The sequence below is a fragment of the Pan paniscus genome, chromosome 7 (genome assembly GCF_029289425.2).
Source record: "Pan paniscus chromosome 7, NHGRI_mPanPan1-v2.0_pri, whole genome shotgun sequence".
In the NCBI taxonomy this organism is placed as follows: Eukaryota; Metazoa; Chordata; class Mammalia; order Primates; family Hominidae; genus Pan; species Pan paniscus.
In genome coordinates, this window is record NC_073256.2 from 41,395,495 (window position 1) to 41,421,198 (window position 25,704).

At 47.6% G+C, this 25,704-nt stretch overlaps 1 protein-coding gene across 3 annotated transcripts in view; it reads right to left on the reverse strand.

The window, feature by feature from the left end:
• PEBP4 (phosphatidylethanolamine binding protein 4) overlaps nt 1–25,704 on the reverse strand; it is a 286,848-nt gene that overhangs the window by 177,139 nt on the left and 84,005 nt on the right. The window lies entirely within an intron of this gene.

Consider the following 25,704-nt stretch of genomic DNA (forward strand, 5'->3'; position numbering starts at 1 on the left):
TGAGCCAAGCAATATTGAGGTCTCTGAGCAAGCCGCTGAGCACCACCAGATGTTACCTGGAAGACCTCATGTTCTTTGATAGGAGTGAGGAGAACATGAGCCAGTACTTGCCACTCTCAACAGGCACAGAGACAGAGAGCCCTGGAAGGAGATAGGTGATGGAGAAGAGGTAGCTTCCTCCCCTGGGGACTCAGCAACAATTGTGCTCTAGGAAATCCAGGGGCTGAAGGTGAAAGGCAAGAGAACATCCAAGAGAGAAACTGCAGTAATGAACACTCAAGAGTCTGAGACTTTCACTAAGCTGCAGACATCAGTTCAGTAGGTCTGGCTGGGGCCCGCAATGGCACATTTCTAACAAGTGGCCAGGGAATGCCGATGCTGCTGGTCCACGGACCACACTTTGGGCAGCGATTCTCTAGAATTTCAGGAACTTTATGTCAATAAGCAACCTCAAGTCATAGACTTACAAATTTCAGCGTTGGAAAGACCCCAAGGTGAAATCTGGTGCATTCTCCATTCTCCATTATTTACATGGGGAAGGTATCATTAGCCCTATCTTTCAAACTCCCAGCTTCCCCTCTCTGTGCCCCAGTAGCACTGTGGGGCACACCTTCATAGTGGCACTTGCCACATCACACTGTGTTGTCCACCAGACAGAGTGTGTCTAGAGGTCACTATGTTCAGAGGCCGCCTGGCAGGTGGCAGGTAGCAGGGCAGTGTGGTGCACAGAGTTTGGAATTAGACAACATGGGTTTGAATCCTGACTTTTACTGGCAAGCATGCTTGGTCTTAGGCAAGTTACTTTACCTTCTTGAACCTCACTAGTAACTTGGGAATAAAGTTGTTTCCTCAACATCTTCCCCCCCCCTTTTTTTTTTTTATTTGAGATGGAGTCTCACCCTGTCACCCAGGCTGGAATGCAATGGAGCAATCTCAGCTCACTGCAACTTCTGCCTCCCCAGGTTCAAGTGATTCTCCTGCCTCAGCCTCCCGAGTAGCTGAGATTACAGGTGTGCACCACCACATCCGACTAATTGTTTGTATCTTTAGTAGAGATGGGGTTTCACCATGTTGGCCAGGCTGGTCTTGAGCCCCTGACCTCATGATCTGCCCGCTTCAGCATCCCAAAGTGCTGGGATTACAGGCATGAGCCACTGCTCCCGGCCCTTCCCATCTTATTAAATAGGATAACATATGCAGCATAATGACCTTGACACAATACCAGATGTCCAATAAAGGTCAGCTGTGTTATATATTTCTTCCATATGCACTTGCCAGATGAATGAATGAATGAATGCTTATGTGGCAGTCAAGGCAAAGCAAGTATAAGTGGCTCACACATAGGAAGATGCCAGGGCAGAAAGTGGGGTGGGAGCCATGGAACCAGGCTCCTCCTGCCCTCTGTCCTACCTCACCTGCTGTCTCCCACATCCTCATCTCCCTCCAATGAAACCCAAGTAACAAATCCAAGAAGTGTTCATTTTGGCCTCTTGGGCTGGTGTGATTCATCCCACTCAGAAGACAAAGCTGTTTGGGGGAAGGAGGAGTCTGGGTGTGGGGATGACGATACAGTTAGGCATAGTACTGTCTCTAGCACACAATGGGAAGCTCCTGATGCAAAATTCAGGGTCCTGTGGGCAAATGTTCCATTTATTTATAGGGAAGTCTCAGAGAGATAGCTAAAGCCCTTAGTGAAGCCCACGTAGGTGGGCCCGCCTCAGACAGCAGAGGAGGAATGGAGCTGGGATTATAACAAGGTCTTCTGACCCTTCCTCATCATCCTCCCACCATGGACCACAGCCTCCTTCTCAGCTTAAGAAACCAGGGAAGGGCCGGGCATGGTGGCTCATGCCTGTAATCCCAGCACTTTGGGAGGCCGAGGCGGACGGATCACAAGGTCAGGAGATCGAGACCATCTTGGCTAACACGGTGAAACCCCGTCTCTATTAAAAATACAAAAAATTCGTCGGGTATGGTGACAGGCGCCTGTAGTCCCAGCTACTCAGGAGGCTCAGGCAGGAGAATGGCGTCAACCCGGGAGGCGGAGCTTGCAGTGAGCCGAGATCGCGCCACTGCAGTCCGGCCTGGGCGAAAGAGCAAGACTCCGTCTCAAAAAAAAAAAAAAAAAAAAAAAGAAACCAGGGAAGGAGAAAGTAGAGGGACTAAGAGTCACACTTCATTGAGTCAACTTGTGAGAAATAAAACTTTAGTAGTCAGCCTATTTAATGCTAAAATATCTGAATAGTTTTCTAAGTAATATCTTTTCTAAATTATTTTTAAATGACACGTATGGATTGTTTTAAAAATCATGGCATAATATACATAATTTAAAATCTACCATCTTAACTGTTTTTAAGTGTATAATTCAGTAGCGTGAAGTCCATTCACACTGTTGTGTAGCATCACCACCATCCATCTGCATAATGCTTTTCATCTTGCAAAACGAAAACTCCATACTTACCTCTGGTAGGCCAGTTTGGTGGCTTCATTCCTGGTGGAATAATTCCTGGAGGCCTAAGCTACAGCCTACTTCTCAGCCCATCTAACAATTTTCTGTATTAACTAGTTTTCTGCTTAAAAAATGCTAGAGTATGGTTTCCATTTTCTGCAAGTAAACACGGACTGACATCATGTTTTGGAAGTAGAAGAGGTTGTAGGCTACAGAGCCTCATGTTTGGGGTTGGTTATCTGTCTGGTTGGATTTGAAGACAGGTAAAGATCTTCTGGTTCCAGCCAAGATAGAGTATCAGGAACCAGATTTACCCTACCACCTGAAACAATGAAAACACCGAACAAAATACATGAAACAATGGTTTCCAGATTTTGAACTTCAGGCAGTGTGGGGTAGTAATCAGCAAAAGAGGGGAAACAAATGAAGGTCTTACAATCACCCCAACTTACTGCCTGATAGAGTTTCTAGGCAGCAGTACAGAAAGAGAGAACCCAGGAAACCTGACAGTCACCTTGAGTTGAGGAGATAGAGCTCAAGTCCAAGGGGGTTAAGGTGGTCATGATTCACAAGGCAGAGGCAGCTGTGTGGGGAGAGAACTGTGGAAATTGCAGAAGGTCCTCTTTGAGTCTTCAGTTGAGTACAGATCAGCATGTGCATGTGAGAAAACTGAGTCCAAAGAAATAATTCCCTGAAAGAAACAGACGGAAAAGTCTACAGGGCTCACACAAGGCTGAGAATAAATTTGTATTCCCACCAGGCAGAGTAAAAATGCCACAGAATTCCTGGGGCAGCAGGGAGAGTATTCAGCAGTGGGGCAAAATTAGCCCTAGAAAAACGCTGCTCTTGTCCTATTTACCAAAGTTTAAAAGCAAGTTTGAGAAGGATCAGACTGCTTTCAATGAGCCTAACCACATGCCAGATCATAGCTCAAGAATATTTATGAGACTATAATGACATTTCACACCTAATGAAGTAAAAATCCACAATGTCTGGCACCTAAAAAAATTACTCGACATGTAAAGAAGCAGGAAAATAGAAGCTATAACAAGGACAAAAGACAATCAATTGAAATAGACTGGGAAATGATACAGACAATGGAATTAATACACAAATATATTAAAACAGTTATTATAACTATATTCCATATGTTCAAGAAGGTAGGGGAAGGCTTATATATTCCCAGAGACATAGAAAATATTTTTAAAGACCCCATTCAGATTTGAAGAGATAACAATTTCATTGTCTGTGATGAAGAGTACACTGGATGAGATTTAACAGAAGGTTAACTATACAGAATAAGATATTAGTGAACTTGAAGACACAGCAATAGAAACTATTCAAAATAAAACACAGAGAGAAAAAAGACTGAAAAAAACCCACCAGAATAGCATATCAGTGAGCTGTGGGACATCTTCAAGTAGCCAAATATACATGCAATTGGAGTCCCTAAAATTCCCTTTTAGGGAATATTAGAAAAATATTAGAAGACATAATGGCTGAAAAATGTCTTAATTTGATGAAAACTGTAAACCCACAGATCCCAGAAGCCCAACCAAAGAAATGCCAAGCACAAGAGACATGAGAAAACTACACCAAACACATCACAATCAAATTGCTTAAAACCAGTGAAGATGAGAGCACAGGTTACCACTAGCAAATGTGTCACTGGCAGCCCGCGGCATATAGTAGCAAAATAATCTTGATTATCAAGTGTGATTACCTACAACAAAGTACCCATTGAAGATAAGAGTTTGGCGGAATTGCACGATAGATTATTATGTCAGAATGATGAATATAAAGATGTTGGAATAAGATGACTTCTTCTGCCAGAAGTGGGAAAAGTAAAGAAAAATGGTTAGAAGCTTGAGGTTTAAATTCTTGGCACAGCCATGCATAGTGGCTCACTCTATAATCCCAGCACTTTGGGAAGCCAAGGCAGATGGATGGCTTCAGCCCAGGAGTTCGAGACCAGCCCAGGCAACATGGTAAGACCCTGTCTCTACAAAAAATAAAAAATAAATAAAAAAAATTCCAAGCATAGTGGCATGTGCCTGTAGTCCCAGCTACTCAGGAGGCTGAGGTGGGAAGATTGCTTAATTCCAGGAGGTCAAGGCTGCAGTGAACCATAATCATGCCACTGCACTCCAGCTTGGGCAACAGACTGAGACCCTGTCTCTAAAAATAAAATAAAATAGTAATAAATTCTTGGCTCAAGGCTCAATCAGAAGAGCAAGGAACAGTTAAGACTATCCTGAAAGAATCTCCCATGGTTTGTAGTTTCAGGGCCAACAAAACTGAAATCAGAAGTGAAGTCTGACCCAGCAGGTTGTTGAATTACAACCTAAGTTAAGTTCACAGCCTCATCAGGTCTCTTATGGGAGACGGTGTTGACTGGGAAAGATGGAACCCTGTGAATGGGGATGCTGAATTCATGTAACTGAGACTTAGACCCTGCTGAGCCTCCCTTTCCAGCAGAAGCTGCCCCTTTTCCCCAGGTCCTGTCTGGCAAGAGAATCCTGATTCTCCCTGAGGTCGACACTTACCACCCCTGGCTGCTCCTGACCTATTCTAGAATCAGATTTCAGCACGGCCAAGGGAGACAAGCACAAAGTCTGATTCTGAAACAGTAGACTTTCACACCAGAGTAGGTGCCATTTGTTTTTTAATATTTATTGGCAGAAATCTGAGAAATGTATAGTAAGGTGCTGATCACGGAGGAAAGAAGATCATTTTCAATTGGGCCATATTGATCAATATGGATTCTGGATCCAAAGTACTGGCTGGATCATCTGGGTATGGTTCTGTTCACTCAGTGGGTTATCTGAAAGGAAACCTGAACTGAATGGCATCCTATACTAAATAAAGCTAAGATGACAGAAATTCCTTGATATAAAGCAAGGAATCTTAATACCTGGAGAGGCGTAATAATGTTGGGGTGGGCTTACACATGTGTTCCCCACATACCCTCCTTCACTCTGTCCCAGGAGAACATATTTTCTTCACAAGCATTTAGACATGCTTTGGTGAGGGGGACACCGGCATTCTGTTTTCCTTGGTTGTCTTCAGAATTTATCTTTGGTTTTTAGCAGTTTGATCATAACACATCTAGGTGGATTTTTAAAAAAATTCTGATTAAGGTTCTCTGAGTATCTTGGACTTGTGGTATGTTGCCTTTCTTTAACAAGTTCTTGGTCATTATCTCTTCAAATAGTTCTTCTACTCTGCTCTCTTTTCTTAATGAGATCCCAACTATACATATGTTAGACCATTTTATGTTGTCTCACAATGCTTGGGTGCTCTGTTCTGTCCCCCAGCCTTCTTTTCTCTCTTTATATTTCTTTAGATCATTTCTGTTGCTCTATCTCCAAGTTCACTGATTTTTCCAGTTTACATCTGTTACGTCTAATTTGCTGAGAAGCTTAAGTTCCTGTTTCAGTAACCTGACTAGTTTTCCAAGTTTGTCGGAAGTTCTGCTTTTTTGGCCACATCCTTGAACCCAGCCTAGGTGGCATTGGCCCTGCTTCCCATGGGCAGGTTTCTTCATGCCAGCCTCTCTGCCTGTGCTCTCAGTTACTGCCTACCTAGTGCCCCCTCTGCCCTGGGGCAGATTTGCTGTGTGGCATCAGACAGTTGCCTGAAAGTTGCTGGTATTGTGGTTGGAGAGATGAAACCATGTTCCCAAATCCCACATCCTTGCACCAAGTAAGACAAGTGCCACTGGAACCTAGAATGATGTGGGAACCCAGAAGAAGAAGATGTCCTAGTCTGGGAGGAGAGACAGGGAATGGAGCTTGGACAATCATTGTCATAGCTGGAGTGTGATCTGATGAAGATCTGAACTAGAGCAATACATAGGCCACGGTAATAGTAATTAATCAGGAATGGTTGAGTTTTGCTCCCACTGACCTATCAATTCTTACTCCAATGGCTCCTTTAACCGATAGTTGCAGTGTTCAGTGGGGTATTATCCAGGCTCCAACGTGTTTGCTCAGAGCCATCCTCAGGCTAAGGGGAGTCTTCCCTGATCTCCCCTCCTCATCCCAATGATGGGGTTCCTTCCACCTCACCTGCTAGGGGTTTCTTGAGGCTCACTCAGGCGCACTCCTACTCTCACTTTCCTGACATTTTGTGTTTCTGATTCAGCATTTTCTGGCTCTGGGTATCTGGAGAACCACGTTACCTATTTCATTTCTCATTTACCCCAGCAGTCCTTGGCCTCTTTATTACTGTTCAAGCTAAGGCTCAGCAGTGACACAGACTCTCCCATGCCTCGTTCAGCCCTTGGTAGAAACAGCATTACACAGAGGTTGCAAGGTGACAACTTATGATAAGGCAGAATTTTGAAGGTGTCAGGTGCCTCAACTATGTCACGACCTGTTATATGACGCCTTAAAATCCACAGTTAGTGTCTCTTCCCTTTAACTCACTAGTTCTCTATGTATACTGATGTACATGATAGTTTCTCTCTCTCTTCATCTCTAATATATATAATATATATGGTATATTTGGATATTTTTATATATAACATATTTAGATATTATATATAGCTAAATCTAAAATGGATAATATATCTATACCTATCTATATATATTTGTGTGTTATATATATACACATATATCTGTGTGTATGTGTGTGTGTGTGTGTGTATATATATAATCCAAATATACTACGGCTTAGCGTAGACATTGAGAGGTGGGAAAGATTTTTTTGAGGCATAGGAGAAACATTCAAAATTGAGTAAAATCTGTTTTTTCTGCTAATTGAGAAAATACAGCCCCTTTTCTTCTCCTCCTCTTCCATCTTCTTTAAATTTAAGACTGTTCAGACTCCTATCATGCAAAGTCCCTGGGGACAGATCACATTGTAAGCTGCTATCAGTCACCACACTGCAACGGGATGTGATGCGTTCAGAAGCACAGATATGGATGGAGGAGGGGAGGTAGAGGAGAATGAAGATACTGCTTGTCGAAGGAGAAGAGAGCTGTGGGAAAAGACACACTATGTGGAGTACTGAGGCACCAAAAACAAACCCTTTCATCATCTTACTCAGGCTTATCTCTGCCATTTGACTCTTAAGACCTAGCTCTCTGGTTTTAGTATGTGTAAAAATACCACCGAGTATTTTGCTTTCCTTATTCAAACCTTACAACAAACCTATGAGATGGGTATTATTAGTTCCATTTTATAGTTGAGTAAACAGGCTTGGAGAGGTGAGTTTCAAAACCATTTCTATCTCCAGTCCAGATGTTTCCTTTAAACATCAAACTCATTAAAAAAATGCTTAACATCTCTCCCTGGATTCACACTCACCATGTCCAGATCAGAGGCCCTGAGCTCTTGTACTCATCTCCTAAAATTGCTCTTCCCTCAGCCTTTCCCATATGCTATGAAATGAACCATGTCTCCCAAAATTCCTATGTTGAAGCCCTAACTCCCAGTGTGATGGTATTTGGAGGTGGGGCCTTTGGAGGTGATTAGGTCATGAGGGTGGGGCCTTCATGATGGGATCACTACCCCTATAAGAAAAGACCCCAGAGAGCTCACTCTCAACCTCCACCACGTCGGGACACAGTGAGAAGGTAGCCGTTTTCAAGCCAAGGAGGGAACCCTCATCAAAAACTGAATCTTCTGGCACTTTGATCTCATAATTCCAGCTTCCAGAACAGTGAGAAAATAAATGTCTGTTGTTAAAGCCACCCAGCCGGCCAGGCGCAGTGGCTCACGCCTGTAATCCCAGCACTTTGGAAAGCTGAGGCGGGTGGATCACCTGAGGCCAGGAGTTTGAGACCGGCGTGGCCAATATGGTGAAACCCTGTCTCAACCAAAAATACAAAAATTAGCCAGGTGTGGTGGTGGGTGCCTGTGATCCCAGCTACTTGCAAGGCTGAGGTGGGATAGTTGCTTGGACCTGGAAGGCAGAGGTTGCAGTGAGCCGAGATCACACCGCTGCACTCCAGCCTGAGCGACAGAGGAAGACTCCACCACAAAAAAAAAAAAAAAAAAAAAAAAAAAAAAAAAAAAAAAAAAAAAAACCCACCCAGTCTATGGTATTTTGTTATGGAACCCCAAGCTAAGACACCATCACAGAAAATGGTCACTCAATCCTCCCAGCCAGCCATCAGTGGCTCAATCTAATACTCAGGTTCTCAATCAAAGTGCTCCAAGCTCTGGTTTGCGGTAAGTTTAGAAAGATAACCATAGACATTCATGCCTGAGGGAATGTTCCCCTCATGCCCTGCACGCCCAGGTGAAAGCTAGAGGTGGCCCCTTGGCTGTTAGCTCCTCTTTGTCCCTTTCTTTATCCTCTGGAGTTAGTAAGTCCTTCTCGATGACCTGGCATAGAGGAGATACTCCTTGTAACAGAAAATGTGTGGTTGAAATCCAGGCTGAGGGGCAGGGCAGGTTGCGGGATAATAAAGGGGTGAATTTGGAGGGGCTGGGTCCTGAGGAGGCCCCCTTACTGCCCAGGAAGGAGAAGTTCAGGAAGGCAGAGAGGGAATGCCCCACCCTGTAAACTAGGCCTGGCAAAGAAACTGAGTCCCAGTATCCCTTTGCTAGTCCCTGCTGTGGATAGCTCCAAGGAGGTGTGGCTTGGCTAACTAAAGTCCATTGTCCCAGACAGGCGGTACAGCACGGTGGTTCATTCACAGCCTCTGAAGCTGGCGATCTAGGACCCGGGACAAGCTACACACCTACTTCTTCATCTGGAAAATGGGGGAAGTAGCAGTTCCTACCTCAAAGCATTGTTGGGAAGATTAAATGATGATGATACATAAAGAATATAGCCCTGCCAGCCCAGCTCTCTGGAGGTAGAAAATCTGCCCTATGCAGGCTGCACACAGACTCAGGGAGCCAAGGGCTGCCGGAGGCATTTGGCCATCATTGCCTCTTCCCCAACCCAAGGTTCTGCAGGCAAGTGCCAGCTCCTGTCTGTGGAGCCTTGGCCCATGGAAAGGCAGAGAGAATGGCTCTCATGTCCCTATCTGAGGGTCCCAAAGGGCTTCCATGAGGGAGCTGAGCCTCCAAAATCATTAATTCGGAAAAGCCACACATGAAAAGGAACCTGCTTTTGCAGGGGGCAAAAGAAGTGTGTTGGTTAGCATGCTGTTCTGGGAGGTTCTTCAGGTGCACCCTGCTTATTAAGCCTGATCCTGGGCTTCTGGAACCTGCGACTCACCCCGTTACCATGGCGTCTGCTGAGCAGCACCTGGCAGTGGTGCCTCTCATCTCGGCAAAGTGGCTATGACTCCTGGCTACTTTTCCCCTAGCCAGGGTGAAGAGGCGAGAGAGGAGGGTGCCAGGCATCTCATCTGCTCAATGCTAGAAAGGAAATTAAAATATTGCAGAGAAATCGCAGAATTCGTGCGTGCACTGCTTTTCATTTTTCAAAGAGCTTTTGTGGGCATTATGTCACTTGAGCCACCTAAGAACCCTGGGACAGAAGGGATGACCAGGAATGTTTTATTTGCCCATGTTATGCATGAGGAGATCAAGAACGTGGAGAGGTTAACCTTCTCACCCGCAGTCAAGGTGAGTGACAACGGGAGGAGCATAGCACAAAGAAAGCTCCAGAAAAACAAGGAGACCTGGCTTGCGGTTTGGGCTCTATCACCACCTGCCTGCATGACCTCTGGCAAGAGCCTTATCTATGCTTCAACTTTCTTGTCTGCAAACTGAGGAGCAGGAGACCTACCGCACCAAGCCCACAGGACTACCATGAGACAAGGCTAAGTGGCTGGAAACATGTGACAGGCTCTCTAAATGTAAGGCACAGTAAGAATGACTTATCGGGAGGTCATGAATCCCACAGCACAGTTAAGAATGGGGAAGGGTTGGGGAGGGGTGTGAGACGACTTTAGTGAGCACCTACTACGGAAAGAGCTCCAAATACTCTAATTGGTTCCCTGAAGTACATTTTCTCCTTTGATGCCCTTGGTGCCCATTACAAAGATATTATCTTGACCCGAGCGCAGTGGCTCATGCCTGTAATCCCAGCACTTTGGGAGGCTGAGGTGGGCGGATCACTTGAGGCCAGGGGTTCGAGACCAGCCTGGCCAACATGGTGAAACCCTGTCTCTACTAAAAATACAAAAATTAGGCAGGCGTGGTTGCAGGCGCCTGTAATCCCAGCTACTTGGGAGGCTGAGGCATCAGAATCACTTGAGCCCAGGAGGCAGAGGTTGCAGTGAGCCAAGATCACGCCACGGTACTCCAGCCTGGGCAATGGAGTGAGACTCTGTCTCCAAAAAAAAAGATATCTTATTTACTTTTACAGATGAGAGAACTAGCCTAAGAGGTTGAGAAACTTAAGCTAGTTGGATACAGAACTCAGATCTGTCTATCCTATGCTGATTTCCTGGCCCCACCTGTGAAAAATACACCAGAAGGCATTTTATATGTGTCACAGGGCTCACAGGCTAACACTAGGCACTTTACTCACATCCTCATTCTAAGCCTATTTACTCTTAGTTTAGACATAATTCTGACATAGTCAGCTCTCAGGTTTCCCACACCGCCACACATCAGAAGGACCATAAGGACACTAATCAGCCTTGACAGCAGCAAGAAGTGACAGATGACAGGAGGATGATAAAATGTTTAAAAATAATTTTAGCAGTTTGGGGTGGTTTTGTGTAGAAGCAATAGCCCTACACATTTGCTTGGTCCCCATAGATATCACTGTGCATGAACTAAGAAAATTTCTGCCTTCCTTATGAACGTTAAATAAAACCTATATTCCGCGGGCAGGCCTGGCTCCAGAGAAAGAATTTTCACATTGGGTGGGGCAGCTGGTGAAACGAGAGAGGCAACACGTATTCACTGAAGACTTGTAGGCAGCAAGAGGGAAGCAAGCGAAGACAGTGACACGAAATAGATGATCTGGCGCAAAATCACCATTGGCTTATTATAGACGTGATGAGTGAAGATGGATCGGGACTCTGTCTTGTGTCAGCAGAGTCCTAGGCCTCGGGGATTCAGTTGTGAGGTTGACTCTCTCTGCCCTCTTGGAACTACCTAGGGTCGGTCCTGCAGGGAGTGTGTTGTGTTGATCTTCAGCTTCTAACCTCTGGGGAGGGACGTAGCCCCTCCTGGTCCACCTAAAGTCATCTTTAATACTGCCCACCCACTCTCCACACCGTGCAGCTCGACTAAGGCGACCTCCAGAGTTCTAATTCCCTGTCATAGATGATTGAGAATTAGGGCAACCTCCTCTCCAGGGCAAGGCCAAACCTACTCAAAGGATCCCGGGCTGGGGGATTTGCAGGCTGTGTAGGAGCACGCTGACAGAACCCTGGTGAGAATACAAGTCAGTAACTCCGGCCACTGTTGAAAAGAAATACTTGTACTTAGCAAGGGCACCGTTCTGTGACAGATGTTTACAATGATGACACTGCATCATTTAACAAAGGTTAAATCATGTTCATTAGACTCTGTTTAAGAAGACATGGCCATGTGTCATGTTTTAGAAAGACTGCCATGACAAATGATTCAAATAAGAAGTTTGAGTACATGAATGCGCCAGAGTCAGCTATCCAGAAGATGAGCTTAGAAAGAACAGCTCATCCCCAAGTGCGGCTTTACTGCATTGCCATTTTTAATTTTAAAAACCTACGTAAATTTTAGCCGGGTGCAGTGGCTCATGCCTGTAATCCCAGCACTTTGGGAGGCTGAGGCGGGTGGATCACCTGAGGTTAGGAGTTTGAGACCAGCCTTACCAACATGGACAAACCCCTAAAAATACAAAAATTAGCCGGGCGTGGTGGCGCACACCTGTAATCCCAGCTACTTAGGAGGCTGAGGCAGGATAATTGCTTGAACCTGGGAGGCGGAGGTTGCGGTAAGCCGAGTTCGCCCCATCGCACTCCAGCCTGGATGACAAGAGCGAAACTCCGTCTCAAAAAAACAAAAACAAAACCTACATAAATTTTAAAATCCTACGTCCTAACTCCAACCCCCATGTCATGTCCGTAATGGACCACACCAAGTTCCCCGGATCACCTGGTAGCCTTATGGCATGAGGCAGATAGGGTGCTCTCATGTGTCCATGAGACCTTGGTGAGGATATGACAAGCCCCATGTTGCTTCATGTAGGATCTGATGCCTGGTTAGCCTCTCCCCAGGCGACCTCTCCCTCCTGCACAGCCTGGGTGGCCTGGACACCTGGACTCTAGCCTCGGCTCTGTCATCAGCCCTGGGCCCGGTGAATGCTGAGATCTCAGCTCTGGTCTCTGTCCAGCTCCTGTCTCTGCAAACTTCCCCAGGGTCAGAAACAGCTTCTGCCCAGGAGGAGTTAAGTTTCCAACATGTCACAGAGGATCAAAGAGCCCTGAGGGTTCTGCTACAAAAAAAAATCAAGGGAGTTTGTCAAAAGGCAGGTCCCAGGACCCCTACTGGAGGGAAAATGCATTGGACATACCTGGAACTTTTCCAGGAGAACAGAAGCTCCAAACTCAGGGATCCCAGATCCTGCAGCATAGCCTTGCGTTCCCACATGCTGTAGGGGTGGGGGAGTGGGGTGGAAGTGAGCGTTGAACCTTGGACCTTTCTCATTACACCGTAGGGACCTCATAAATAGGAGGGCCTTGTAATAGCCTGACGGGCCTGAAAAGATGGCAGTGGTATTTCAGGTACAACCTGAAACTTGGATTCCATCTTGCTCTGATAGCCTTCTACTCCCATAGCTTAAGCAAGAAGAATCACCCCAGAAACCCCGAAATGTTGAGAGCAGGACTCATTTACCTGTTATTTGAGAGCCAGCCATGATATTGTGAGTAAAGCTGGGAAACAGACAGCTGGCGTTGAAATCCTGGCTTCATCACTCATGAACTGTGTGACCTTGGACAAGTTGCTTAACCTATGTGTACCTCAGTTTTCTCATCTATAAAACGGGGATAATGATGGTTGTGAAGAGTAAATGAGCTAATATTTCTAAAGCACTTAGAACAGTGTCTGGCACATGTCAGTGTGTGCCAAATAAAACAAAATAATTGGGCAAAGGCAGGGGATTGAAAGATGAGGCATTTCTAAGAAACGCGACTGAGGTTCAAATGTGTGGAGTCTCTCTCCTCACCCCCAGAGGCAGCAGTTCCTGAATGGGGCTGCAGGGGAGGGAGTGCGTGAAGGGTTAAACCCCCAAGTGTGCAGAAAAACAAGTTCCATCTGGTCCCTGGGACAAAGCAACAGCCTGCAAAGCCCCCAGCCCGGGCTCCTGCTCAAAGGACACATTGCTTTTTAAAATTCCAACTTGTAGCTGCCTCGATCTATAAATCAACCCGTTCTCTACACCCTAGAGCTCCGAGAAGCATTCGCAAATGGCAGCAAGATATCCATCCTCCCAGAATAGGCATAGGAAAGTGCCCTTGCAACGGGGCCAGGGTTACCTGGTACCCAGCCTCTCCGCTTCCAGGGCATCCTCTTTGACCTCCATCAAGGCAGATATTGCTCTCCCATGGCAAAGAGCAGGCAGGCAAGACAGAACCAATGGTCAAGGCTCCAGCTGGGAGTGGGACTTTTGCTTAGATGCCCAACTTCGGTGACCTGCCCCTGGACTCAGTTGAGTTCCTGTCTTTGTTCATCATCACAAAAAGAAAACTAAAGCTGCTTGCCCTGCCTCCTGCCACTGTGACTGAGACCCTATTTTTAGATGCCAGGCTGAGAGTGGGGCAAGGCTGATTAATGAGAAACATCAAATACTCCACGGAGGCTGGGGGAACCTTGCTTAGAGAAGCAGCAGGCTGCTTCCCGGCTCCCTGGCTGATCTGCACACGAGGCAGCTTGTGCCTCAGTACCTGCTGAGGGACCCCAGGGCTCTCCGTACCTGGAAGAGGAGAAGGAGCCAGGATAAGGCTGAGGGAGCTTCTTCGTGGACCTTGGCTGGAGGCAGAGTCCCTCAGTTTTTACCACCCCTAGACCTGTGCCCACGCCTGGATGATGCTGAATCCAGCACCAGCATTAACCCTGCAGGGCAGGAAAGTAATTCACAAAAAGTTGGGCAATTCGAAGTTACAGTTTCCACAGCAACCAGCACTCAGACCATTTGGGTAGCTGAAGCCTTTTCCTCTTAGCGTTCACCCCCCGTCCCCCATAGCATTTTTTCCTTCTTATTAAAGTAATACACATTCATTGGAGAACATATGGAAATTACAGACAAGTGTAAAGGAGAAAATAAAAATCACCCTTAGTCTCAACACTCAAGGAGATCCAATGTTAACATTTTGATATATTCTCCGTTCGCCTAGTTTTTTATTTTTGCATGCATAAAGGATATAATTTTTGAAAATTGGAACTATTGTTAAACGGCTATTTTATCATTTGGCTTCCTTCGCTTAAAAATATATTGTGAGATCTTCCAATAGCCTTAAATATTCTTCAAGACCATGCTTTTTAATGGCTATATGGTACTTTTTCATATGGATAGAGCACATTTTATTTAACCAATCTATTGTTGAACATTTAAGACGATTTTCTTTCCCGCTATTTTAAATAACACTACAATGAACATCCTTTTACATAAATTTTTGTGTTTCTCTGATTAAGTAATCAGATTAGAATAAATTCCTAGAGCTAAAATTACTGCTCAAACACAATGGACATGCTAATGACTTTGATAGGCATTATTGAATCATCAGATTCATCTAGAAAAGTTGAAGCAATTTGTACTTTTGCCTGTGGTGTATACTCTTTTAAGAAAAGAACACAAACTGTCATTTAGTTGATTTTTAAATAAAGTTATATACTATTTTCTAAAATCACATTTTTTACATTGTAAATGGAATGGAACTTCCCCCATATTTTTAATGAACTTTCTTCTTTCTATAATCACCTATTAACATCCTTTTTTTAAAAAAAAAAATTAGGGTATTCATCTTTTTCTTGCTGATTTATAAGAGCCCTTTATGCATAAAGATAATAATGCTTTGCATATTTGTGGCACATATGTTCTCTCAGTTTGTCATGGGGCTTTTATTTTATTTATGGCAATTAAAGTGCAGAGTTTCAAATGTTGTTGTAATTCACATCCCTCTTTCTTTTTATCCCTTTGTCCTTTGACCTTATACCTAGGCAGACCTTTTCTCTCCTGAGATCAGCTATGTATTTACTTGAATGTTGTTGTTCTAGTTATTTTGTGGCTGTGTGAGTTTGGTTTTCTGTCCGCTGCTCTAAGCCACATGGGCTTCAGGTAGAGGCAAGGACTGACCTTCACTTCTCTAGGGGTCCGGAGGCAGGAGCCTGCCTGGACAGGTCAGAGGCGGTGGCCAAGGAGACGCAGGACCTGACCTGCCTGCTGCTCCCGCCTCACAGGTCTCAGCCTGGCAGGTTCCTCTCCACGGGGCCCTGGGATGTTGCTGGTGAATGGAAAAGATGAACGAGGAGGAGGAAATAGCTGTTCCACGATTACATACTGAAAAAGGTACACCTCACGTGGCCCTGTTTCCCATCTGAGGTGGGGGCGGTGGAGGATGGGAGCGCCAGATGTATGGAAAGCTGGCAAGTTGCTTCACTCTTAGCACGTTAGAAATCAAGGAATCCAATTCCAAACCTGAAATTACCCATCACTCTATTTGCAAGATGAAGAGTTTGAGGCAGCCGCTGACATTGCATATCCCCAAACACCAGGTTTTCATGAAGGAGAAATGCTATGGAGGTGGAGGAACCTGGGGCTCTCCAGAAATGCAGGTCTTCACTTCAGCCTACCCCCACCCCTCTCTCTCCAGGGACCCTAGACACAGAAGTACCAGGTGGGAGGGGGTGATGCTGAACAGAGGGTGTTACCTTAAGACACTGTCCAGGCAGAGGACACTGCAGGCTGCCTCCTCTGTCCAGCCTCGGGAGAGTGTGCCTTCCCGCATCCCTATTTCAATCCAGCCTTCAAACTTCTCACTAAGGCTGCTTGGCCAGTTTGCCAAGTCACTTCTGCAAGGGATTTGTGCATTCACCCCACAGGTTTACTGAGCATCTACTATCTGCATAGCCATGTGTCCAGCCTTGTAATTTATTCCTCTTCAACCAGGGATAAAGTATTTCCTTCAAATCTCCCTCTCCTCTTTCTCTCCCCTTAAATCTTTAAAAAAACAAACAAACAAAAAACCCCTCTGTCTTGAGTCCCACATCCACTGGCCACTGCCTTGCCTCGACTGTCATGTTGCAAGGCTGCACTAGTCACATGGGTGGCTGAGATGACTGTCCATCACCATCACCACCATTATCCTCATCTACCAAATTCTTCTGGAGTTTGGCATTGACAGGTTGACATACATGATCTCTTGTCATCTTCATCTAATAACATTTGTTCAACAAATATTTACTAAGTGCCTACCATGTGACTGAGACTGTTTGAATGCTTGGTATGCACCAGTGAATAAACCAGACAAAGATTCCTGCCCTCATGGAGCTTACATTCTAGCTGTGTGGTGGGGGTGAGAATAGATAAAATGAACAAGCAAAAAACGTAAAAAAAAAAAGAAAAAATGATATGTAAGTTAGAAGGTGGTGAAGGAAAGTGGTGAAGGTTAGAAGGTGAACACGAAGGAAAGAAGTTAGGAGGGATAAGAGGTCTCTGGGCTGTCAGAGCTAGGGGATCTGGAAGGCCTCCTTGGAAGGTAACCTTTAAGCAAAGATTTGAAGGAGAAGAAGACATGAGTTATGAAGCTATGAGTGGGAGGAGGGATGCAGGCAGATACCATCCTAGTGCAAAGGCCCTATAAAGCATGCCCCATGCAGTCAAGAAACAGAAAGGAGGCTGGGCACGACAGCTCATGCCTGTAATCCCAGCACTTTGGCAGGCCAAGGCGAGCAGATCACTCCGAGGCCAGGAGTTCAAGACCAGCCTGGCCAACATGGTGAAACCCTGTTTTTACTAAAAATATAAAAATTAGCCAGGTGTGGTGGTGCACACCTGTAGTCCCAGCTGCTTGGGAGGTTGAGACAGGAGAATCACTTGAACCCGGGAGGCAGAAGTTGCAGTGAGTCGAGATCGTGCCACTGCACTCCAGCCTGGGTGAAAGAATGAGGCTCCATCTCAAAAGAAAGAAAAAAGAGAGAAAAAGAGAGAGAGAGAGAAAGGAAGGAGTGAGGTAAGCAAGGGAGCCAATGAGAAGTTAGTAGTTGAGGTCAGAGAAGTGAAGAGGTGATGGGCTGGCTCACACCAGGTCTGGGAAGCCACTGTCAGCACTTTGGCTCTCACTCTGGTGAAATGGGGAGGAATCGAAGGATTTTGAGCAGAGGCTGAGCTGGTCTGACCTGCAGATGTAAAGGCTCACTCTGACTGCCTGGCTGAGAGTATGCTGGGCATTGAGGCAGGCAGAGGTGGTGGCAGGGAGATGGGTTAGGAGGCTGTTGCAATCACCCAGGTTGGGAGGATGGTGACCCTGGCCAGAGTGCTGACGGTGGATGAGAGAGGTGGTCAACTCTGGATATAGTTTCCTGGTGCATTGGCTGCATGGTGAGAGAGAAAGAAAGTTGCGGTGAGCCAAGATTGTGCTACTGCACTCCTGCATGGGTGACAGAGTGGGACCCTGTCTCAAAAAAAAAAAAAAAAAAAAAAGAGATACTAATGACTCCAACATGTCCAGCCTGCACAGCTAGAAGACTGAAGTTGCTCTTGACCAAGATGGGGCAAGACTGAAGATGGAGCAGGCTGGGGCAGGCTGGGGTTGGGAGTGGTGACTGGGTACTTGGGGCTGGCCATGTTTCATTTGAGGGGCTTATCAGACACCACAAATGCATGTGAGCAGGAAATCGTTGTTATATGGATGAAATTTAAAGTCATGGCATTGGATGAGACCACCCAGCAGAAGAAGCTGGGAACAAGAAAGGAGAAAAGGAGACACCGAAGTGAGAGCCAGAAAGAGTGAAAGTTAGTCCAGAGAGTGTGGGTCATGGAGGCCAAGGGGGAAAAAAAAAAAAAAAAAAAACCTGTCTAGGAAGAGGCAGTGACCCACTCAGTAAAATGCTGCTGATGGGTCAAGAAAGATTAGGACTGAGGATTGACCACTGGCTCTCACCCCTGAAATGGATATTCCACCCATTTTAAGGTGAGGAAAAGGAATCGCAGAGTGAGGAAGTAACTTGCCCAAGGTCACAAGCTGCAAGCAACAGCGCTAGGATTTAAACTCAGGTGTGTGCAAAGCCAGGGGCCTTGGCACTTCTCAAACTCACCCCTTGGGCTCCAAGTGTTCCATAGGCCAAGGAAGGCAGCTCTGAGAGGCAACAATTCATGTTCCTGCTAGGTATTCGTACTCAGGAAGCCTGAGGGGAGGGGAAACTGCAGATGAATAGGGGACTGACAGCCCAATTTTTAAAATCTTTTCAATCCAGGGCAAGGTGTGAGAGGCACGCTCAGTGCTGGGCCTTCTTTTCTTGCAAATGACCATCCCACCCAGGTAACTAGGGGCTTGACCCTGGAAGGCACTTCCAGTTAGCGGCCGAGGTTTAAAGCGTTGCATCCTGGAGATACTTGCATTTTAATGGCAGAAGGGCATTTCCACAACCAAGTGGCAAAGAGAGATAGGGCAGGGGTTGCAGAGAGAGGTGAACCCACCCGACCCAAATCAGGGATCCTCTATTTTTTTCACTCCTGAGTGACCTGCCCTCTGCAATGCCTTCCTGCATTGGTGGCCCCAGCCACTCAGCCAGCTCACAGGTTCCTGGGGTAGGATGACGGTCACCTATCTCCCCCTGGTGTCGGCTCTTCCCATTGCAGCCCCGGGAGATAGAGGGCGATCTCCGCCTACCCACCAGCGAGGCCTGGGGAGCCACACCTAAGACGTGGGTCCAGGGTCCTTCTCCCTACCCCATCCTCTGCGGCTCTACACCTGGGCCATGGCACAAACCCTCCGCATTGCCAGCACCTGGGAGTTCGAATGTGTAATGGCTTCTTCTGACTCAATGTCAGGTTAGCAGTGCAGACCTAACCCGCAGTAAAGAAATGAGGGTCCCTGATTTGTGCACACCACTGTACCCCCACGTAATTTCCTCGGCTGAATCACTTGATACTGCCAGGCCACCATTAAACCATTTGTAAAGGGAGGTGACAGAACCAGAGGAGTCTCACAACCCACTCCTTCCCTGTATTGGCTTAGGTGGCTGGCTTCTTCCCAGGGCCTGGAGCAGTCCCTGGAAACACCTCAGGATGTTCGGAGTGTACTGCAGGTTGCTCTCCACCCACCAGAAGCAGTACTGTGGAGTGGTTAGGGGCAGGAGCTTTGGAGGCTACACAGACCTGGGTTCAAATCCTGACTCTGTTGCTCATGAGCAGTGGGAATCTTTCTGTGCCTCAGTTTCCTCATCTGTGAAATGAGGGCACTCATGCCTTCTGTGCTGGGTGGCTGCAAGGCTTAAGTCTGATACTGTTCATAAAGTGCTTAGCACAGAGCCTGGCCACGTGGAGAATGGCCAGCAAATATCACCATGTAGTAAACACTGGGGACCAGAGGGCTGGAGTGGGTGGGAAAAAGGCTACAGCCAGGGGATCCAGGCTCTAGTCTCACCACGCCATGTAATACATCTGTACTTTAGAGCAAACTAATGTCCGCCAGGTTGTGAGGAGGCTCAAACGAGGTACTGAGGCAGCACGCCGATGGGTGCCAGGTTGGGAGCCAGCCCAGCTGCGCTCTCCTGCTGATCTTGAGAGAGTCGTTTTATCTCTAAGGGCTGTGGGTTTCTCATCACGGACAGGGATCAACACCTGCCTGACCCACCTCTCAGGAGTAACTGCAGATGAGGAGGGTGAAATGACAGCACTGACGTGCTACAAATAAAAAGGACTGTCATGATAGGGAAAGTGTTTTGAAAATTGTACAGCTTACCCCGTTGTTAGCAAGAGACCAAGCCCCCAGCATCCTGCACTTGCTCCATATCACGGCACGCATCTCCCTGCGTGGGATCTGCCTATTTTCTTGCCGGCCTCCCAAGCATACAGAGGTCTCTGCCCTCAAGAAGTTTATGTTCTCATTGGAGAGACAAACAATAAAATGAATGGTGAGAACCCTGAAGGTAATACCAGGGGCAGAGGTAGGCAGTTCTCCATCCACCTGGAATCCTTGCTAGAAACACCCAGTGAAGGAACAACAATTCTCAGAAGAGAAGCTTAGCCCCAGGGCAACTGCCCAATGGCTTGGCAAAGATGGACAGGGTTACAGAACCCTTGTATAGTGAAGAAGGTGCTGGAAGGGAAGTCAGGAGGCCTGGGTGGTAGTCTAGGCTCTCTATTAATTTGAAAAGACTACATATTGTATGATTCCAACTTTACAACATTCTGGAGAAGGCAAAACTACGGAGACAGTGAAAAGACCAGTGGTTGCCAGAGGTTAGAGGGAGGCATGAATAGGTGAAGCACGGAGGATTTTCAGGGCAATGAAACTACTCTGTATGATACTATGATGCCATCACGCATTTGTAGAAACCCACAGAATGTGTGACACCAAGAGTGAGCCCTAATGTGAACTATGGATTTGGGTGATACTGATGTATCAGCGTAGGTTCATTGAGTAGAACAAATGCACCGCTCTGGTGGGGGGAGCTGAGGATAGGGGAGGCTGTGCCTGTGTGGGGGCAGGGGTACATGGGAATTCTCTGCACCATCTGTTCAATTTTGCTGTGAACCTAAGACTGCTCTAAAACATAAAGTCTATTAAAAATAAATAAATAATTTTCCCTGATCTGTTGTTTCCTCACCTGTAAAACAGAGACGTTAATACCTGCTCTGCCTGCCATGACACCCATATGGCCATGATTGGGGTCTAGTGGACTCTGCGAGTACAAGACCAACATGTCAGGGGTGCGCTGGTCCCTGGAAGAATGAGAGATGCCCTCAAAGTCGGGATGCTATGACAACTGCCCCTGCCAGCCCAGCCCCCAGCAGCTGCTGCAGCCCCCTCCTCTGGCAGTTCTCACCTCCCCACCAGGCAGTGGGGGTTTTGGACTGCAGTGGGCACCTCCTCCCAGCAGCAGCTCCCCACAGCAGAGCTGGGAGCTCCACCCACCTCCTTCTCTCCACCCCTCACCCACAAGCCGGCAAGTTTTAACAAATAACACATGATACTGCTCTTCTAAAAATCTGCAAAACCTTTCTCAAAACTCCCCTTTAGGCCACAACCTTCTTTCACCAGTGAGAGCAGGCAACAAGTCCCTGTAGCATTCAAAATGCTCTTCCTTCTAAATGGCTCCCACAAAGGCCGGCAGCTATTTTAAAATCCAAGAAGCCTTTGCTGACACTCCCAACATACCGCTGTGAACAGATCCCAAACATGTGAAGAGCCCTACACTGACGCTTGTTCAATGCCTTTAAAACAAACAAACAAAAAAACAACCCAGGATGCAAATCCATTGAGTACTCCTTTCAGGTCCCATGTGCCCCCTTGGTAGATCAGCCCACACAGTTTTTTTCAAAGAAACAGTATTTGATCTGAGAAACATCTGGAACCTGTTTCCCCAGCACTTGGCTGGGAGCTTTCAGTGGATGTCAGCGGCCCAATCGCTGAGCGTGCACCCTGCCTGCCTGAACTGCCGGCAAGATCTATCGGACTGGGGGTGGCGGATTGGGTGAGGGGGGGCGCTGTTTGATTAAAAGCTGCTGGGGGCAGGTTCAGGTCTGACAGGAAGTTCTGGAATGACAGAGAAGGCCACGAGGATAAGGAGCCCTGGGAGTGAAGATGAAGACTGGGAATCCTGCTAATGGAGCCGCCCTGAGTAAGACAGTCGCCGGAGCACGTGGCCGTTCTGTTACGGTTTCCCCTCAGCCATTAAGTGTTTAACAGACAAGTAATAACAACAACAATGGACATTCTCACTATTGCAAGATGCCCATCACAGGCAGGGCAGGGATGCGTTCTGTGTGTATCCCTCACTCCCGGAACAGTACCTGGCAGAGGGGCAGAGAGTGGAGCTCCATCCGGATCTGCTCCAGTGAATACATGAATGACTGAATGACACCCCCAGTCCACTGTCAACATTACAGGCCTGTTTTCAGGAACCGGGGGATTCCGGAGGCAAAATTACATAGGTGAAAGGTAGTTGACTGCAAGCCAGGGAAGCTGCCATCCGGGGCTGGTTCTCCCACTTCCCAGGTTTGGCAAGTGTGACCTTGGGCAGCGCCCTCATCTGTCATCAAGGGGATAATCCCCGCTCTGTCCATCTCCCCATGTTGCTAGGAGGATCTGTCTTGTGAAGTCCTGCATAGGAAGTGTCTTTGCAACCTGAACATCTAACTGCAAAGGTTAGAAATGCTGACAATCCTCACTCCCCTTTCACCCAGTCCAGTTGCACCCAGAGGAGCCCCGGATGACCTGGCTGGGGACCTGGGCTAGAGTGGGACACAGCTGAGTGATGTTAGCACTTTGACTACTTGCACTGAAGGAGCCAGGGACAAAGGATAAAATGACCTGATTCGTCCTTGCCTGGGTGCTGGGCGCCCTCCTCACCTGCCTTCCCAGACCTGGCTCCGCCTGTTAGCACCTGAGCCCTTCATTTACAAGCTCAGCGGCCTCCCGTCCCCTCTGCCTCTGGGCCTCAAACACACACAGGTCTCCTGGAACCTTGGAAAGTCCAACTCTTCTTCTGTGTCTTCTGTCCTTCAGACTACAAATCCATCTCTTTCTATGGTAGTGACAACTGATCCCATCCATGAAACTCCAGTTAGGTGCTCGGCACCAAATACAGTGGCATCTCATGAATTCTTCCCTAAACCCTCACCTGATGCACTGGTGATCTCCCCAGGGTGGCCCCTTACCCTGTCCTGACTTTACCTTTTGCTCCCAGCCCGCAGTCCTGGAACGATCCAGATCCAGTGGCTCTTCCCCAGCCTGGCCCCATGCAGCCTCTCCCAGCAGTGGAGCCTGGTGACTCCTGCTCCCCATTCCTGCCTCTTCCCTGCACCTCCTTCCTCTGTGCACCTTTACTTCTTTTGCGATGTCCGTGACATCATCATTCCCCACGCTCTGCCCCAAAGTCCTTCCACCCTGCAATTTCATGACATTGCCTCTTCCCCCTGCAGTAGGGGCTCGGCTGGCTGAGCTCCAGCTCCCAGGGCCAGCATAGGGCAGCCCCCTCCAGCCCCTGCGGCCACACCTGCGCCCCTCCTGACCACTATCCCCTTCCTCCTCCTCTTCCCTCAGAAGCATCTCCTGCACCTCCCACCCCTGACTTCCAGTCAGTGGCCAGGTCCCATTGGCTCCAAAGGAGCTGGACACCCTTTGAAATTTCCTCCTAACTCCCACCATCCACACCGTTTATCACCTTGGAATGAGCATTTCCAGTCGACCCCTCAACCCCTCCTTCTGCTGTATTTTGACATTGCCCTTTTATTGGCTCCTTCCTGCCAGAATTTACTTATTTATTTAGAGTTGGAGTCTTGCTCCGTTGCCCAGGCTGAAGTGCAGTGGCACAATCATAGCTCCTTAGCCTACTGCAGCCTTGAACTCCTGGGTTCAAGTGATTTTCCCACCTTAGCCTCCCCAGTACCTAGGACTACAGGTGTGAACTACCAGGCCTGGCTACTTTTTTTTTTTTTTTTTTTTTGAGACAGAGTCTTGCTCTGTTGCCCAGGCTGGAGTACAGTGGCGCGATCTAGGCTCACTGCAACTGCTGCCTCCTGGGTTCAAGTGATTCTCCTATCTCAGCCTCCCAAGTACCTGGGATTACAGGCATGTGCCACCACACCCAGCTAAGTTTTGTATTTTTAGTAGAAATGGGGTTTCACCATGTTGGCCAGGCTGATCTCCTGACTTCAAGTGATCTGCCCACCTCAGCCTCCCAAAGTGCTGGGATTACAGGCATCAACCACCATGAGGCCTGGTTAACTTCATTTTTTTGTAGAGATGGGGTCTCTAACTCCTGACCTCAAGCAAATCCTCCTGTCTTGGGCTCCCAAAGTGCTGGGATTAGAGATGTGACCCACTTCGTAAATATTACTGAACACATACTGTGCCCAGTATGTGCCACTGTGCCCAGCCCCTGCCAGCATTTAAATATTCGCAGGCATCTCTTCTCCCCTGGCAAAGCGGTGGTGTGAATAGCCTACTCCATGGGATCCACTCCTCATTCACTCCTTGGTCCCCTCACACGGGTAACCAGTGGCTTGCTGGGGTAAGGCAGAGCGTGCGTTTCCTGTGGCCTCACCCAACCTCTCTGGCTGGCTGCTGTTGAGCATAGCAGAGCCTACCCACAGGTAAACCTGTCTGCCTCTCAGAGTCCACCCCTGCTGGAACACTGAGGATGCAGACCCAGGTGCCCAGCCCTGCCTTCTCTTCTGGAGTCAGATGGCCGACCTGCCTCTCGGGCAGCTACCTCTGGATGCTACAGCCTCCTCAAACTCTATGGGTTTCTGTGCAGAAGTCGGTGCCAATGGCTGCCATCCCTGTAAAAAACCCAGTGCTTCTCTGTGTCCCCTTCTTGGTGAAGGCACCGTTATTAGAGTTAACATATACCCCAGCTTGCCAGCGCCGTGCCTAATGACAGACATTGTCCTGGCATAACTATTAACAGCACCCCCCTTTAGTCTCAAAAGGGTCCTGTCTTAGATGAGAAATTATATACTCAACCTCATTGTTACCCACTCGCCTGCTCATCACAGAAACCCGAGGGTCATCTGGACTCTCCCTCTCCCCAATATCCCCACAGCCCCCAAGCTCTATGGGTTCCCCATCCTTAACATCTTTTAAGCCCAGCCCATGGTCCATGCCATCACCTAGGTTGCAGGGTGGGCACCTTGCCTTCAATCTTACCTTTCTTCCATTCTTCCACCTGCTGCTGGAGTGACCTTCCCAAATTGCAAATCTGATCACATTTACCAGCCTAAAAATCAAATGGTGACTCTCCTCCCCCAGCCACCAGCCAAACTTTAAGATAAACTCTAAACTCCACACCAGGGCCATGAAGTTCTTGGCTCCTAACCATGGATGTGCCCCTGCCCTACCCGCCCCGACCCCCGACCCCACCACAAGCCTCATCCCTCACCTCACCATCCTGGCTCCCATCTGTCCCTTGCTGGGTCCTGGCTCACTGACACCCTGTGTCCCCATGCTTGCCCACTACCTGTCTATCTCCCCAGCTATACTGCAAGCTCCGAGATAGTGTCTTTCGTCTCTGAATCAATAGCACTGACATGGTGCCTGATGCACAGTGTGTTCAGTAATATTTACGAAGTGAGTCACCGCACATCCCTAACACCAAATAGTCTGTGGCGGCTGCAGTCCCCTGAGCCAGTGGGCCTGCACTTGACCGCCTCCACATGTAGGAGAGGAGACTCCACATGT